The following is a 19,724-nucleotide window of genomic DNA, read 5'->3' on the forward strand; positions in this document are numbered from 1 at the left end:
GTGCTGTGCCCTGGGGAACAGCACCCATGCCTGACCACCAGCTGGATTTAACTCAAGTCACAACAATCCTTTATGCCTGGTCATCGAGCCAGTGTTTTACCCAGTGAAGTGTATGACCATGTTAGCTGTGAGCTGCTAGATTCACTATGAGAATGCTGTGGGATACAGTGTTAAAGGCCCTGCTAAAGTCCAGGTAGACAATGTCATAGAATCATAGAATCACTAGGTTGGAAAAGACCTTAGAGATCATCAACTCCAACCGTACCACTAGCTAGGTCACCTGGTCACAGAAGGTGAGCAGGTTAGGCAAGCAGAACCTGCCCTCCCTGCACCCATGCTAACTGGGTTTGATTGCCTGGTTATCCTGCATGTGCTGTGTGATGGCACTCAAGATGATCTGCTCAAGGGGCAAAGCTCCGAATCCATCTCCCAGTGCCAATTTAATATAAAATTTAATATTAAATTGCCATTTAATATAAAGTTGAGGATTTATCAGATATTAACCTGATAAGAACAGATACTACACTTGATGTTAGCCAAAAGGCTGGGAAAGCTAACTGTATCCTAGACTGAATTAAAAAAACATGGCCAGCAGATCGAAGGAGGTGATTTTGCCTCTCTAATCTGCTCTGGTGAGACTCCACCTGGAGTACTGCATAAGCTCTAGAGTCTTTAGTGCAGGAAAGACATGGTCCTTTTGGAGCATGCCCACAGGAGGGCCACAAAAATCATCTGAGGGATTGGACACCTGTCCTATAGAGACTGACAGAGTTGGGGTTTTTCATCCTGGAGAATAGGAGGCTCCAGGTACATCTTATTTTAGCCTTTCATTTCTTAAAAAGGGCCTATAGAAATGATGGCGACTAACATTTTAGCAAGTCCTGTTGTAATAGGTCAAGGGGTAAATATTTTAAACTAAAAGATAGGGCTAGGTATAGACTAGTTGTAAGGAAGTAATTTTTTACAGTAAGAATGGTAAAACACTGGAACAGGTTGCCCAGAGAGACTGTAGATACAGTCCCAGAAACATTCAGGGTCAGGTTGGATGGAACTCTGAGCAACCTGATCTGGTTGAAAACGTCGCTGCTTACTGCAGAGGCATTGAACTCGATGACCTTTAAATGTCCTTTCCAACCCAAAATGTTCTGTGATTCTATGAAATAGTAATACTATGATCTGCAAAAATAGTAAATTCAACATCTGTGGGTGAACACATCCCACAGTTCCCATGTCTGTTTCATTAGCTCTACACTACATTTATAAATAGCAGAAAATGATGAAAAAAAACCTGGAACATTTATTAAGGACTCAATCAAGTTCACATATGTGCTATCACAGTGCACTGTCATTTCTTACTAATGGAAAATCAATTCCTTCTTCTACTTAAAAGTATCCAATAAATACCATTATGATCCAGCAATTGCAGCATTTATTAATTTCTTCCTGAAATTAGTAGTAAATAAGACTGCAAAACATTGATATAAGATATAATTATAGTTAATTTTTTCTTCCTTTGACATATGTGTTATTCAGTATTTGTTTAGCAAAAGCTCAGTAACAGCCTGCAAGACCTTCCCTTACACACATAGCTACAATAGTTAGTTTAGTCAGTATTGTACAATAATAGGTTAAGCTTTAGTGTATAGAAACTGTATTGTATGTGATAATAAAAACTGACGTCAACTTTATATTGCTTTATTTTAATACTCGATAACAGGAAAAGTGAGTCAATAGTTTTTCTTGTCCTTTCCCCAAACTTCTATTTTTCTCTCTTATTCTCTGGCTAGTAAAATCTTCCCGCTTTTCCATAATTTTATATATTCTGTTCTACTAGAGGTCTTTCATTTCTACCACAGAGAAATTAAGATCACATCTTGCCCATTTTACACTTCTTCCCCTCCTTGCGTATACCATTTTTATTCTGATTATAAACCCAAGGAGAATATAATATAGAACACAATGTCATTCTTCTCATAACTGTCTTTTGACTTACTATATATTTTGTAGTTTAAATGTCACTTTTACAGTAAATGATTATTCTTGGTGGAAAAATGTTTTAAATTTTAAAATAAATACAATAAAAATCATATTGGACTTAAATAATGGTATGGAAACAAGTATTAATCTTGGAAAACTGGTGGGTTAGATGTGGCAAGTCAGTTTTCATGTTTTTGCAAAGCTTGTATTGAGTTGGGCTGTTGAGACATAATTATAAATGAAATAAAAAAGGATTATTTTGACATTGAAATCAACATTTACAATGGGATTCTGCAATTCTTATTTACATGGGCTTAAATTCCTGCTTGTATCAGAAAGTCCATGTCCAGGCTGACATGCAGCCGGACACAGGCAGAGCAATGGGCACAGCACTGGCACTGTGGGCCAAGCCCATAGGCAGGACTGAAGGGCAGCCCAGGATAAGGCTGGGCATAGATTCCAAGGTGTTGGTAAACTCAGACTGACATTTCCCAAGTGTGATCCATGAGAAGCAATGCTTTAAAAGTTTGCTTTTATGACAATCTCCTGCTATACTAACTAATCTCTTGCCAAACTACCCTGATCGCCTTCTATGAGCAAATGACTAGACTTTTGGATGAGGGAAAGGCTGTGGATGTGGTCTTCCTGGACTTCAGTAAAGCCTTTAATACAGTTTCTCATAGCATTCTCCTTCAGAAACTGTCAGCCTCTGGCCTGGACAGGCGCACACTCTCCTGGGTGGAAAACTGGTTGGCTGGCCGGGCCCAGAGAGTGGTGGGAAATGGAGTGAAATCCAGCTGGAGGCCAGTGACAAGTGGGGTTCCCCAGGGCTCAGTGCTGGGTCCAGCCCTGTTCAATGTCTTCATCAACGACCTGGATGAAGGCATTGACTGCACCCTTAGCAAGTTTGCGGACGACACTAAGCTGGGTGGAAGTGTCGATCTGCTGGAGGGTAGGGAGGCTCTGCAAAGGGATCTGAACAGGCTGGACCCCTGGGCTGAGTCCAATGGCATGAGGTTTAACAAGGCCAAATGCCGGGTCCTGCACTTGGGGCACAACAACCCTAAGTAGTGCTACAGACTGGGAAAAGTCTGGCTGGAAAGCTTCCTGGAGGAGAGGGACCTGGGGGTGTTGGTTGACAGCCGACTGAACATGAGCCAGCAGTGTGCCCAGGTGTCCAAGAAGGCCAATGGCATCTTGGCTTGTATCAGAAAGGGCGTGACCAGCAGGTCCAGGGAGGTTATTCTCCCTCTGTACACGGCACTGGTGAGACCGCTCCTCGAATCCTGTGTTCAGTTCTGGGCCCCTCACCACAAGAAGGATGTTGAGGCTCTGGAGCGAGTCCAGAGAAGAGCAACAAAGCTGGTGAAGGGGCTGGAGAACAGGCCTTATGAGGAGCGGCTGAGAGAGCTGGGGTTGTTTAGCCTTGAGAAGAGGAGGCTGAGGGGAGACCTCATTGCTCTCTGTAACTACCTGAAAGGAAGTTGTAGAGAGGAGGGTGCTGGCCTCTTCTCCCAAGTGACAGGGGACAGGACAAGAGGGAATGGCCTCAAGCTCCGGCAGGGGAGGTTCAGGCTCAACATAAGGAAAAAATTCTTCACTGAAAGGGTCATTAGGCAATGGAACGGTCTGCCCAGGGAGGTGGTTGATTCCCCTTCCCTGGAGGTGTTTAAGGCACGGGTGGATGAGGTACTGAGGGGCATGATTTAGAGATTGGTGGGAATGGTTTGACTCGATGATCCGGTGGGTCTCTTCCAACCTCGTGATTCTATGATTCTATGATAATGTTCGGTTATCTGCAAAGAGATATCCTATTGGTTTTGGCTGTACAAGGGTGAGAACTGATTTACACACATGTTCTTGGTAAAGACAAAATTACTTCCTGTAAATATTTGCTTTACGAGTGTAAGCTACAGTGGATTGACAATGATCTCCTCTTCCCTATTGAGGTGGTAGGTATTTGCCTATTTTCACTCAGTGTACTTTTCGCTTAAGAAAAATAATTGATAGAAAAAGCCAGTAGTTTGGGTTGTCTGTCACTGTGAAGAGTCACAGATTTTTTAATATCCCTGTAAAAAGAACAAATAGATATTTTTGATATATAAAATCACATAACCACATGGATTTCGTGTAAGCAAGCAGACAGACAACAGTGGTTATAAATATTTGTGTGCTGAGTGCATGCATAGATCTCCTTTCTAATTAGGGTCTTGTGAGGTTAATATCAGAATAATGTTCATCACCATAAGCTATTCTAAAATATTATTTTTTTTATTGTAGATTCAGGGACTACAAAACCATAAGCATTCATGCTGATTATGAATAATGCAGATGGCAGTGGTTTCCTGAATAAATTTCTATGAATTAGAATTGGATCTCTTGGAAAAGTCCAAAATCTGTATTCTCATTTCACGTCCCCAAAATATTTCAGTAGTTTAAGGTAACTTTTCAATTAATTAGAAGTTGCTACTGTTAACAAAGCTACTCATACAAAAAAAAAAAAATATCTTGTTAGTGTTTGAAACTCTTCTTTTCTTTGCAATGCTTTTATGTTGTGCTCATTTCTTACTACTTAATAACACTGGCAAAACTTCAGATAAAAAATTATCCAAGTTTGTATATGGTTCTACATAATATGAAATTATGCAACACTAATGTTTTATATGAGATGATGCATTTATTTACTAATATATGCTATTTAACCGTTAAGACTGCCATTGAAATACAGATCAGATATTGCTCCTTGGCCACAGCAGAATTTCAAAATATGTTTGTATCTATACATATTTGGAGGGTTTATGAACTTCGAATTGCATCAGAAAAAAATCTTGAGGTCATTAAAAAAGAAAAATTAGTAGAGATTTATTCAACCCAATCCAATACATCCTCTTTTTTCCCCCTGACTGTCTATATTCGGCTCTTATCACTATTGTATTGCAACAAAATTGGTTACCTGGAGCCCAATGCTAACCCAAGTGCTAAGACACATGTCTGCAATAGGATGTACAATTATTATTTCTTGAACCTTTAGATGAAAATTTTGACCTTTGTTTTCTATAGATTTCTTGAAGTCGGCTATGTAATTCTTCAGAATCCGGTCAGCAAAAGTAAGGATGCTAAAGGATGCAGAGCTCACTGCAAGCACAAAGTCTCATGATTATCCTCACAGATTCTTATCATACTTCATGCTACAAGAGGGAATCCATCACTGCTTCTCATGATTCTAAAGATAACAATGCAAACTTTGGAGGTCATGAGAAAAGAAATTTTTCTTACTGCACTTCTTGTGTGAAATACTTCGAATAAGCCTTTTAGTATCTTCCATAAGTGATTTACTTATTTATTTATTTCATTAGAATTTAAAGTAATCAGTACCATGTGAGAAGAACTTCAGTCAGAATCAGACTAAATGTTTGTGAAAATATGAGTTGGTATGAATTATGCTCTGTTACTTAGATATTTTAAGTGGTGATACTGCAGTAATATCTTAAATGGGATATGATTCCTCTTGTTGCCCTTACCTTGTTGCTTGTAGGGATCACCTGAAACACTTTGAAAAATAAGTTGTAATTAAGACTTGTATATTAATATCAGTATGTTTTATGTATTTATGCTTTTTTGGGTTTCTAATTGTATTTTTTGCAAATAATACTAAAACATATGAATCTCCACCTTTATATATATATATATTATTTCAGGTATTCCCTATAAATGGTAGGAACATTACTGTCATTACCCTTACCTGGCCAAGGTTAAACATGTACTGGTTAAGTCTGAAATGAAGTTAATTTTCTTCATAAGATCTCATACAGTGCTGTGTTTTGCATTTGTCAGTAAAACAGCATTGACCAATGGTTTAGCTACTGGTGAGGAGCGCTTGAACAGTGTCAGTGCCTCCTGTTTCTCACACTGCCCTGCCAATGAATAGGCTGAGGGTTCACAAAAAATTGGGAGGAGGACAGGGCTGGGACAGCTGACCCCAACTGAACAAAGGCATATCCCATACCATATGACATTGTGCTCAGTGATAATTCTGGATGTAGAAAGTGAAATGGAAGGATCTTCAGTTAGTGTCTGTCTTCCCAAATAACCATTACATGCGATGGAGCACTGCTTTCCTGGAAATGACTGAGCATCTTCCTGCCAATGGAAAATAAGGAATGAATTCTTTATTTGTCTTTCTTTGTGTGCAGAATTTCTGCTTAATGTATTAAACTGTCTCTATTTAAGTCCATGAGTTTTCTGACTTTTGCTCTTCTAATTCTCTCTCCCACCTCACTGTGGAGGGAAGTGGGAGAGCACCTGTGTGGGCCTGAGCTGCCTGCTGGGGTTAACCCACAAACACGAGATCCATTTGCCTGTTTTAAACTACTTTTCACTAAAACTGCTGTCATGCTACTTAAGCACGTGGATTTCTGAAGTACTGCTTTTCATATCAACCTTTATTAGAAACGTGAAGAAAAAAAGCTACCCCAAAGGAAAATATACACATTACCTTTCATTTCCAATAAAATTAATACAAAATTATAGGCAGCTTTGAGTCCAAAATCTTCTATGCCATATATTGTCTCAAAGTTTTATGACTAAACATTAAACTGGATGAAAAGGATACAGTAATATTGATGGCATAAAGAAAAATCTGCACCAAAGAAGCATGAGTGTTTTCTATACTATTCATGGAACATCCTTCCCATTTAGACAATCTCACTATCACCTTCACAGAATGTAAATACAAGAACACTAAAGAGTAAAAAGAAAAAAAAAAAGATATGATGATGATAATATGTTTTCTGTAGTCAAAAAAGTTTATCCATAATAATCTGAGGCAATAATTGATGCTGAACAGGTATGGGGGTTGATTTCAAAAGCCAACCATTTTGTTAATGACTTGTACATACTACATGTATTATATTTTCTCCAGAAAACACAAAACTTCCAGAAAAAAATGTAAATTTCTAAGTTAATTTATAAATAATTCCAAGATCAACATTAACAAGAGCATTTAGGTAAATATTTGGAAAATCTAGCTCAAATTTTAGAAAGTACAATGTTAATTTCAAAATCAAGGCAGAATTTCCTAAAGCATCTACAATGCCTAATTTGATCGACTATCTTATCAGAAATATGTACACTAAAAGAATATTATTAATATTATCTTGGTAAAACTGCATCCTAATTCTGAGACAGTTGTTGTTTAAAGTAATGAAGAATATAATCCAGTATTTCTGAATCTTGATGTAATACAAAAATTTAGCTTAAGTCCCAGATGTGCACTTGAAATTGCTAGACTACAAATACTGTATTCTTTCCACTTTTCTGAGCACCATCCAATTCAGTATTTCAAAAGGCCACAACATATATAGTAAATTTATGATTTTTAAGTTTTTTGTTACATTTGTATCTTAGGTTTAGGAATAAATTGATCAGTTACCTGGTAAAAGAATTCTTTCCTCACCAGCATTGCCTTGCACTAAACAAAATATTTTGATGGATAATAGAAAATTTTCTCTCATTACTTTGCAGTGTGATAGCTCATTACCAAACTGGGAAAGAATTTAATTAAAAACAGTGGGATTCATGACATGTTTGTCACTTGTATAATGTGGTATGTCAATTGAAAATGAATTTTGAGCCTTAAAAACTATATTGGCTTGGAATTTATATTTTTCTCATTTCTTGTTCTGATACATTTGACTCGTCCTTCAGTTTTTTGTTTGTTTCCCAAATGAAAATGTAGGGTCAGCCTTTTCTGCCAGATATATTTCTATAGCTGATCAGAATACTAACCACTTAGTCAATTTCTGTAGCAACTCATAATGATCAATGACTGCAGCGTGATGAATCACCTACTGGAGTCTGGATGCTTCTCAGTTCATAAACAAATGGTACATAAAAAGAAATAAGTAATTCATCTCATTATGTGGATAGAAATTTAATAAACATGCAACTAATTAGTGAAATACTTAGCCCTTTTTGAAAATGCAAGTAACAACCATCATGATTCAGGAAGTAGATTTCTCTGATGGCTGTTACTGGAGTAACAACAAAAAAAAAGCCCAACAACAAATCCAAACACAGATTAAAGCTTTAAAACTTTATGTCTAATGCATATAACGGTTGAGTGAATGAGGCAATGAGAATGGCAAGTTAGTATAATGTATTCAGAAAGGTCGTTTTCATCATCCAGATAGGGATTTGGTTCCAGGATAGGGACAATTATGCGAAATGCAAATTCAGATTCCTTTCTTCAAATTGTCTGTATCTAAGCAAAATAATAGTTTTAATAGAAGAGGAAAGCATGGTATACATTTCAAAACTGTAATTGTGAATGCTAGACTACAACATTCAAGTATAGCTTTCAACTCTTAAACCACTACAATCTTTTCAGTGTTTGTCACTTTCTCCTTTCTCCCTTCATTAGATGTTTCCAAAGCCTTCATCTCTGTGTAGAATTTTTGCCCTGTACATGGAGAAGAATCTTCTGATATAGACTTTGATCAGAAAGATTGTCTTTCTGTTTATTTTTATCAGAAAAACATAGACTCATAGAACGAGTTGGGTTGGAAGGGACCTTAAAAATCATCTAGTTTCAACACCCCTGCCCTGGGCAGGGACACCTTCCACTAGATCAGGTTGTCCAGATCCTCATCCAACCTGGCTTTAAAGACGTCCAGGTATGGGACATCCACAACTTCTCTGAGCTACCTGTTCCAGTGCCTCACCACTCTCACAGTAAAAAATTTCTTCCTTATATCTAATCTAAATCTCACCTCTTTCAGCCTGTATTTGTTACTCCATGTCTTGTCACTACAATCCCTGAAGAAGAGCCCCTCCACACCTTTCCCGTAGACCCACTTTAACTAATGGAAGGCTGCTCTATGTTCTGTCGGGAGCCTTCTCTTCTCTAGGCTAAACAAGCTCAACTCTCTCAGCCTGTCCTCTTGTGAGAGGTGCTCTGGCCCTCTGATCATCTTTCAGGCGTTCTTCTGGACTCTCTAACAGATTCAGTCCTTCCTTTGCTATATATCCATCTTTTCTGAATTTACTGGGTTTTAGAACTGATTTCTGACCCACCATAGCAAGAGAAAGGCAACTACCTGTATCTTGTGAACATGTACATATCCTGGCCATCCATTTTAGGATGTTCAGATAAACTGTTTTCTAAAATTAACTTGCAAGTTCAGTGTCTGATGTAGATAGTCTGAAATCAGAATTCCTTAGGACAAAATTAATACCATAAAATACAAAGCAAAATAGTAGAAAAGGCAGAAGAAACTATATTACTACATGAAAAATAGATAAATATCTAGTGAATGAAATAATGCAGAATCTAAGAAATTGATTTGCCTCAGCATTTTTCATTCAAGATTTTCTGAATATACAACCATTCCCATAGTAACCATTTGTGATATCTATCACAAAAAAGGTCTATAATTTAAGGGTGTAATAAGCTGTGAAGGAAGATCAACTTGAGAAACAGAAATTATACTTCCACACAAATATCCTAAGTATACCGAAAGAGATAGAGCAAAAGAATTAAAAATATGAAGAGCATTTTTCTGAATTTTGTGGTTTTCAAGGCTTCTTTTTGTTTGACTCATAAATTCCTGTTTACTTTCCTTCACAGAGCAACTTTAATTCCAAAGATGAAACTGTCTTTTTTAAATAGCGAGTACAGAATGTGGTCTATATATGGACAATCTAAGCTTAAATATTTGGTCTTAACCAAAATGTGTAGTTCTAGGGAGTCTGCTATTTTGATATCTCTAATTAAGAAACATATACATGTCTGGCAATGTGATATAGTTTATTGAAGATTCTAGAGAGAGTAGAAGTATATGACCTTTTCTTACAGTGACCTACTAAACTGAAGTCTGGTACACTGAAGTTTTATTTTCTGTAGTGATCTCTCAAAGATGATCCCTTAATTGAAAAGACAGATTAAAAAGTATTGTAAATGACTCCTTATGACATTTCAATGTATACACTGGGGACTGAAATGTTTAAATATGAGAATCTTCAGAAGACTATTATTGCAATGGAGTAATTTTATGAATTAATTTCTATATGAAATTCTATTTAAAACACAAATATATTTATATTATATTATATTACCTTTGTTTTGGGCTGTGTGTCTGCATGAGTATAACTTCACTAGGTACAAGTGTATGATAAGCTTCCCAGATTTACTTTTACATGGACTTGATTTTTTTTTTTTAAATAAATTATATCATTTCACATTTGTACTGACATTGCTATTAGCACTTCCTGTCCAATAATATCAATGGTGGAAAAAGTGGAAGACTGTGCTTAGATTGTTCTTTAATATTAGTATTAATATTTACTAAGCTGATTCAAAACATGCTCTTTTCCAGAATGTATCAATAATTATAAATAAAATAACTTCACCTTTCAAGCCAATAGATTCTGAGACTCTTACACTGTTTATATGCTACTTTTTCTATTCCTGTTCTTGTGTTATATTTGAAAGGAAATTGATAGTTTATAGGAACTCCATTGATACTGTAGTTTGCCTTCCTACACTGTTCTAATTTGGATAGCAGTGCATAATTAGAATAATATTTACAATATGAAATATATAACTGTCCTTCCGTGAAAATACAATTTCCATTATGATATTACGAAGGAAAGAAGTTAAATACTTCTAAAAGGTAGTGGAGTACTGAAGTGATAGGGCCTGATCAGGAAGCCACAAAAGATAGGTGACCTTATTTTTTAGGGTAAATACAACCCTATGCAATACAACAGAGTACTATATGAATTGTCATAGGATGATTCATATTGCATTGCTATGTGTACTGTTTAATTTGTAACTTTCTGCATTGCTTTTATCAGTAGAATTGTGCTGTGCTATTTCTGTAGTGGATAGAGCATGAGAAAATGCATCATAGTCACATTATCAGTAGAACAGGGCTGTACCAACTTATTTGTAGCTTCTTCAATGTACACAGGACCTAAGAAGAAACATCGTAGATAAGCAACAGTCTCTGAGCTCATGGACAGCATGTGATCACCATTCTGACTGGCCATCAACACCTTGGCTTACCTATCAGCACAAGCACGATTTAGTTCAAAGGTAAGATATATGCAGCAGTTCACTTGATTTCCCTTCCTGGGCTCTGGGCAAGCTACAAGAGGGGGAGCATAGGCAGCTGAGACCAGAGATTCTGTATTTTTTGAATTATGCGAGTTGTTTATTTAACAATATAACAGCTGGACCCTCTCACAGCAACTTTGGATTCCTCACTTACAAGTGGACAGATTGCATAGGACCCCTCCCAACTGCCTGCACAAGGCACTCCAAAATCCTTACTGACACTGGGAATCTCCAGCAACTGCAGATCTGGATGATGGTATCAGGACAATTGATGATGATATTAGGACAATTGTCTTTCTTAGTGACCTATACTGATTGTCTTGTAGTAATGATTAGATGCGTTACCTTTAAAGCTGTTATTGTTAATTTGTGGTTAATCACTACTAATAATTTGTTGCCTTTATTGTTTAATAAGTTAAATGAAACTAGATTTCATACAGTGTTTGAGAGTTTGGGCATTTTATGCTGATTGCACTCTGTAGTTTACATTCTGTGGCAACACAGGTACAAGGTACAAAATCACTAAGAAATGTATGGTTTATCCCCATATTCTTGCTATTCAGTCAGGTCAGAGATCTGCAATAGATATTAAAAATTTCATGTAGTCTTGCAAAGTCCTGTGAAAGTATTTTTTAGAAATAAGATAAAATTAAAACAGTAATTTCATATCACTCATTAATTTTATATCAGAAATTCTATGAGATGAACTTAGTTCTTATGGTAAGCTCTTGCATTTAAAATAGATCTACACAGCATTTATGATTTTTTAACTGATTTTCATTAGAACTGAAGAATTCTAATAACTCCCTAAATAAACTAGAAGTAATTTAAGGCAATTTACCTGGATGCATCTGTGCAGCTACATCATGATTAAACTTACTGTTGGCCTAAGCATAATCACATTTTTTTTTTCTTTCTCTGTTTCTTTAGATTTAAGGATCTGTTGCATTATTTTGATCAGTATACATATCACCAGTCAGTGCCCTTCTTCCCTAGATTCTATTTACAAGTCTCTTGTTCAGGGGGGAAACACAAAGAAATTCTGCTAATTCTATGAAACATCAGTACATTCCAATATAACAAATGAAAGGCTATTATGTTTCAGATTAGTCTGTACACTCAAGCACCCAAACGAATGGGTTGCTGAATTGATTATAATTTGTGTGAAATTGACCATACATGCATGTTAAACAATTTTCTACAAAATTACACAAAATTGGACCATCACCACATCAATATTCTATTGCACAAAATTGCAACTAAATATTATAACCTTAAATAGAAACTTGCTTGGTATGTATCATGTTCTGTAAAATACAGTCTTCCTGAAACAATTTTTAAGACTGCTACAAATGTTTATGTTAATTGTATTTTGTAGAATTTGCAAGGAATGCAAAAGTGTTGGGAAGTTCAAGTGAATGCTTAGTGTCGACACTTAAAGTTCATGTTTTAGGATGGTAGCAGAGAAGATGTGGTGACTTATAGTTCTCTTCCAAATGCATGGTAACTTTTCTCCATAATTCTAAAGAACCTAGCAGCGCTCATGCAGATGGATCCAGCCTCTCATGGGCAGCTGCAGGATCTTAGTCACACATTTCAAGTAATACTTACGAAAACTTATTCAACTCCCAAGATCTAGCATACTGAAGACTATTTAAAGTTAGTATTTCACTTCTTTCCATTAAAATAATTCTTAACCAGGAGTGCTTCCATTATCCTAAAATAGAAATTCAACAATACTTCAGCTCACTCCAGACCATCTGTTTACACTTATTTCTATCACAAACTTCTCTGTGATTTGCTTTTTACCCAAGCTGTCAGTTCTGCCTTTGCCAACATTAAATAACATCCCACAATTGAGGTAGTTCTTTTCAGTCACAGTGTAGAATAAATTTTGAACAACAGAAGAAAAGGATGAAGATAGCTGTATGCATACATGAAAGTGAACAAAAATTATATGAAAAGCAAGCAGAGCAGATGGACTGTATTGTTCAGTATTCTGGTTTTAAAACTTGTGCCATTAACAATACACAAGTTATACAATTCAAATACAGACTTTTCATCAATATGTTTGCCATGTAAATAATGCTAGCTGTAGCCTCCACACAACATGAATTTATAGTTTTCCCCCACTTATTAGAAAAAAGCTCCATTGCAACTATTATAATTATTATGTATCTCAGATATATATCTCAGATATGACCCTGAGATCATTACAATCTATAAATAGATTAAAATGCCTTTTATCTTTTTTTTCCTCACAATAGTTTTGTCCCTATCTCTAAGGGGTATATGCTTCCTAAAAAAGAAAAAAAAAAGACTAGTAATTAAAGCCTTCTTATTGGGAGATCTCATAATCATTCTTCCATGTGTTTTCAGAAACATTTCCTCTCTTTTGAATTTAGGAATAGTGAAGTATGTTGTATAAACTTCCGTTGTCATTAATGTACTTTTAGGCAAAACATGGAATGAAAACAGGACTTGAAAAAAAGAAAGAAATAGAAAGAAAGACACAATATAAATCAAAAATACTTTATGGTCAATTAACAGGAATAGGTCCTGTACTGATTTTTTTAAAAAAGCTGCTCATTGACCAGATTTTATGCCATAGATCTCTGAAACTTAGGGGTAACAGTGTCAGTATTTGAAGATGAGAAATACCGGAAGACTTGCCCAGAAATATTTGGCTTTATAACTAAATTAAAAAAATTACAAACATGAATGGGTTTATAATGTAATCAAATATGTTTTCCCATTCATGTTCTACCATCTACCATCTGTTGTCTCAGTAGTTTAAGGATTACAGAGTTAGGTTGACACATTTGGCTGTATCCATTTCAATATACAAATCATTAAGAAATGAGAGGATTCTTTACTCTTCGCTTTTTCAAGTTACACTTAATCTGAAAAAATGCTATCCTTTTCATAAGAAGTTCTGAATTGTCAGCTGAAGAAAGTAATTTCTTTTGTAGATAGCAGATTGGCCCTGGCAGCTGTGATGTACCATTTCTTAATACTGCCTTATTAGTGTGTGTTTGATGTCAAAAGTACCTCTTTGGGGGAAAGAGCTCATTCCAATTCTATTGATGATAAATTTTATCCATTCAACATGTTTTGATAAAACAGCTGTTTCTTACTGTGGTGGTGGTTTAAGGAAAACAAGGCTGATAAAGTTTACATCAGCCTACATCTAAAATAATTTTAATGGTTTCAGTACTGTTATTTCATGCTTCAACAACAGAAGAAAGATGTTGTTTAAAGGCATAGAAGAGTTTGAGACAGATGTATGATAATTTTAAAAGACTTTAGCAAAGAGATAAAAAAAGTGAAAAAATAGAGAATAAAAGATAGTAAATACTTAAAAACAGTGGAGAAGAGAGGAAACAAATCAGCAATCATACTTTGTTTTTGACTCAGTGGGAGATTCACTGTTCGTCTAGTCATATGTTGTAAATTATGGTCAGAAACACTCTGATGGAATAAGGAAGGTGATCTGAAGTCTCTTGGCTAGTGGCCTGTGTTGCCTATGTTATCAGACTGCTTGAATCTCCTTTATCCTCCTAGGATAATTTTTTTTATTTATATACTTAGTTATCAAAGAACTTCAGTACTGAAACCACAGAGGCAACAAACAAGGCAAATTGTCTTTCTATTTACATGCAGCAGGAGGAAGGTATTAGAAGTTCTTAGAGATTTCATTTTTTTCAAAGTTATGATAGAAGATACTCTGGGTAAACAAAATAGTGGGTTTTTTGTGATTTATAAAAACTTACATTCTACTTGATTTAAAACAAAAAATAAGAAAATTACTTTTGCAGATAGGGTTCTAGTTTGTATCTGTGCAAAACTACTGTCTTCTACAAGTACGGTTCTATAGTCTTTTAGCTAGGCATTATTTTTTAATGACAGAAACAAGACATTAGACCTTTTCTAGTTACAAATATTTCTTGCTTCAAATAATAGAATCTAGGAATCACTTGGGTTTCAAGGTAAAAAAATAACATCTTGTTTTATTGAAAAGAAATATAGAAGTGCATGCTTAGTCCATTCACAGTGCCCTAATGACATAAGCATGATAGGTTTGTTGATTGAGATCTTTTATTAAATCTGCTGTCATGATGGAAAAATCAGACAAGTTTTCAGACTCTCAAGCCCTTCTTCATAACTGAAAGAAGAGTTCTTTGAAGGAAAGCAACAGCTCAAAAAACACTTACCTTTTGTTTAGATATGCACCAATTGAGCTAGCTATCAGATGTTCTTTAGTCCTTAAAAAAGTCTTTGACCAAAAATCTTTGACAGAAAGAGCATTTTTCAGAATTAATCTCTATTTCTCACACTGGCCAACAGTAAGGAGGCTGAAGGCTCCCAAGAAGCTGAGATGGGACACAGCTATGATAGCATTATCTTTTGATGTCACATTCAGCAGTAAAAGACAGAGAAAGAAGGAAAAAGGGCAGAGCTGTTTGGGGTGACAGCATTGGTGTTCCCAAGTACTTTTCTACACATGATGAATCCCCGCTTTCTTGGAAATGAGCATCTTCCTGCCAATGGACAGTAGGAAATTAATTCCTTGTTTTTCTTTGCTTGCATATACAGCTTCCACCTTGCCTATTACATTGTCTATCTCTCAACTGCTGAGTTTTCTCTTTTGCTCTTCTGACTCTCTCAACCATCCCACAATGGGGAGAGTGAGTGGCTGTGCGCAGCTGACCTGCCTATCGGGGTTAAACCACAACACCTACAGAATATTTTTTCACCTCTAGGAGCTGATATAACAAATAAACATTTAATCTGCCTAGTAGACTTGTTTTAGGAACTAAATGACATAATAGAAACATACTGAAAGTCCCCCAGATGCCACCAGAGGTAGTTGCTGTAACCTCTCCCAGTATTATCAATTCTTTTGCACAAAAAGAAATGTGAGCACAAAATATAAGAGATCCTAGGAGATCCGTCTATACCAGGATACTTAGGAGAGGCAAACAAACTCTGGAGAAATGCCAAAGCTGTGTGTCTTTCAGTTGTTTTCTACAGGTGTTGAAATGGTGTCTGTTTGCTCCACTGTTCATTATCAGAGTTTCATGAAATGATCAAAAAATTAAGTGAGAAATAACACTATATAAAATATGCAAATGAAACTTTGAAAGTGAGCATTAATCAGAGAAACAAACAAACAAGCATGAAAACAAGCCAAAGAAATGAACAAATACCAGCAGAATGACAAGTGAATAGTCATTATGAACAAGATTTTAAAGCAAAACAAGAAAAATAGCGGTAAACTTCCAGAAAGATAAAATTGTACCAAAATTAAAATTAAAATCTTAATTTTAATTGTACCAAAATTAAAATTGTACCAAAATTAAAATTAAAATCTTAGTTTCTCCTTGTTACATGTAAATGTAATTTAGATCTAGGCAGTAAAAATTAAATTAAAGTACTTGAAAATGAGAGTGAATACAATTTTTCATTTTTAAAAAATACTTGTTCTCTAAATGCCATTTGCATAGGCATATTTTTCTGCTACCCAGATCTGAAATAAACTGTTGAAGAAAGGGACTCAGGGTCTGGCCATTAAACTCAGGTGGCAACCAGATTTTCCAAGCACAGCTGAGCTTATTTTGAATGGTTATTTTTCACAAATTTTTTTTTTTTGCCTAGTTTCATTAACTAGAAAAAAAAGAAAAACAAAAGTCATTTTCCTTAATGTCGAGGATTATTTATAAAGAGAGAAACAATTGAAAACTTTCAGTTTCAGGCGACTATTTTTAAGGAGTTGGAAACCTGTTGAAATAATTAGATGCCATCAAGTTATATCCTTCATCAAGATTTATTCTTGCTCAGTCTATATGTTTCCTCATTTTACAATGACCTTTCTAGGTTAAGAATTTTTTTCATGTTTTGCGAGATTTGATTATAGTCTTATGAACAGTGAAATATCATAGCAAAAGTCTCAGGAATCTCCATTGTTCATGAAAGCAATGAAGACTTTTTTCAAGCAGGATGGTTAACAGGAACTGATAAACCTATTACGTCTGTCAGAACTTTTCTGCAATCCTTTTGAATTAACAAAGACTGATTCTTTGCCTTTAAAATTTTATTGCTTGATTAAAACCATCCACTGACACTGCTTTAGGGATGTATCCTTTTTTTTTTCTAGGTAGACTTTAGATTTTCTACTTTACTCTTCTAATGAAGGCAGAGTACTTGAAATTTTTTGTCTAATGGTATAAACAGTTCATAGTAAATTGAAGTGTTTAGGGCATGAGATTTTTCAAACTGCCAAAACCGTTAATATAAAATTTTAAAGGAAAAAAAATGACAGTATAACCAGGTACTACATGCTATATGCCAATCCCATTACACACTGTGTTTATAAAAAAAAAAATAATTCTAGTTTTTATCCCTCTTGAAATAAAAGTAAGCAGCCACACAGACCAAGATTGTAATATCATGCCTTTTGCTAAAATGTAGATATCTTTTCATTTCAGAAAATGAGGGCTCCTAGGCTAATATCTTTACTTTGTATACAGCGTTTGAAACAGATCTATAATGGACTATTAAACTCACGACATATAATAATTGAAACACTGAACAATTAGGAAATCACTGATAACCATTCTGATTCTATAATTTCAGCCCCGATCCCTCTTTACAGACCTACCTGAAGGGAGACTAAAACACTACAGATGGTCACTTTGAATGGTGTGAGACACTATTCTGATGAGGTGGTCTCCAGTATTTTTCTGAATAAGATGTTCTGCATTTAGGTTGTTATGTTCCACAGTTTGGTTGCTGTGATGATGGGAACAGCAACAGGGACAGTGTAACAAATATTAGACTAGGTTCCAAGAAATGAGTTCCTGAAATCCAGCCAGTCAGAAGAGAGAAGAAGTTGCACATTTCATGCAGCAGTGTTCCATGTCCCTTCCTCAACATTAACATCAGAAGAAAGAGGAAACACAGTTAGGGTGTGGCTTCTTTCTGTGCATGTTGGACAAAGCTCCTTGAGGGTCCATAAGGGTCTTTTGCACTGATTCCTCAAAAGCGTTAGGCATGAAAGGTGCCTTCCCAGATGACTAGTTGTGGACATCCATCAGCTGAGGACCTTGACAACAGACAACTCAGAGAATTGCCACTGGAACTAAGGGTGGTGATCTCTCTCAATCTTTCTATCCATGTCTCTTTCACTCTCAATCTCTCTTTCTCTCTCTCTCTCTCTTTGGTCCCTTTTCTCCTACAAACCAAAGCCAGCTTCCAAGTAACCACAGCCATAGCCAAAGACAGTGTAAATATAAAATAAAATTATGACCAAGAATCTTGGTCTCTGACTCTCCCAGTTTAGCAGTCCTCCCAGCCAGTTCGCTAGCTAAAACTGGGCAGCTTTTAGACCCCAGCCCCTCCCCAAAGAGAAGAGGGTATAGGGAAATGAAAGAGAAAGTCTTGTGGGTTGGAAACTGATACTAAAATATCCTTAATGAAACAACAATAATAAAAGGAGATAAGAATATTATTGAGAGACAATTAATATGTATACAAGTATATAAAAAGTAATTCAGACTCCCCCAATGATCATGAATCACCAGTGATGTTGATGGGTGGGTATGGGGAAGGTCCCAGTTTAGGTTCAGAAAAAGCAGCAGCTGGGCTGAGGAACTGGATTCAGGAACACTTGGATGGGTTCAGGGGCAGATAGTCATGCAAGGTCCTCCTTGAATGTTGGCCATCTAAGAAAAAAGGTTAGCTCTCATGAGCATCACGTATATGGCATGGAATACTTTGTTGGCCAGGCTGCATTTCCTGTCTTGTCAGCCCCACCCAACAGGTTCAACCCTCCAGGCCACCAACTCTGGGATGGTGTTGTGACTCAGCCTTGACAGTTCAAGGGGTTGCTGGGGTAAGACCATGGTTTCCTTGTAAAATTTATGGGTTAGGTGCCCACGGGGCTACATGAAGGCAAAACAATGCCAAAGGCTTGATCTGAAAAGGAATTTATTTTTACAGGCAATCTTAAGAATAAGATAGGTATTGGTTTGATAAATCTATAGTAAGGGAAAAGAAAGAAAGAGAGAAAGGGGAAAAGGGTAGAGAAATAAAAGGCAAGGACATCACTTGGACTACAGTGCTCCCCTTCTCCTAGGATGGCGGGGGACAGGATGATACCTAACCCTTTCTTACATGTGTTATTTATAGATTGAGGTCATAGGGGGAAGGATTACCAGTGGACTTGCACAATGCTTCTTCTAAGAATGTTTTGGGTGTCTTACAGGAGATCCATGTTCTGCCCTCATTTCCCCTACAGGCAGGATTGTAGCATGACCTCTTCTGCCAGCAAGCACAATGGAAGGACACTACCTCTTCCCTATAGCTTTAACAGCCACAAAACAAATTATTTATGGCAAAGCATTTGAGTAGCACAAATTAGTCTCTGACAGATGGCCTTAATTTACACAGGAATGGGTATAATCAGTGGCCTCTCTGCACACCAATGGCCCATTATCTTGATGAATATTAGGCTGAAAAGTCAGAAAAAAGTATTCTGGGCACATTCAAGAGGATTGCCTATTGGGTGGGCAGATTGGACCCCATGAAGCAGATTAACCCTTTTTCTGTTAGAAATCTTACATCACGT

At 36.3% G+C, this 19,724-nt stretch overlaps 1 pseudogene; it reads right to left on the reverse strand.

The window, feature by feature from the left end:
- Positions 1–354: 354 nt before the first annotated feature.
- Positions 355–557, reverse strand: LOC138720486 (U2 spliceosomal RNA; annotated as a pseudogene).
- Between the last annotated feature and the right edge of the window lie 19,167 nt (positions 558–19,724).

This window comes from Phaenicophaeus curvirostris, chromosome 4 (genome assembly GCF_032191515.1).
Source record: "Phaenicophaeus curvirostris isolate KB17595 chromosome 4, BPBGC_Pcur_1.0, whole genome shotgun sequence".
NCBI classification, from domain to species: Eukaryota; Metazoa; Chordata; class Aves; order Cuculiformes; family Cuculidae; genus Phaenicophaeus; species Phaenicophaeus curvirostris.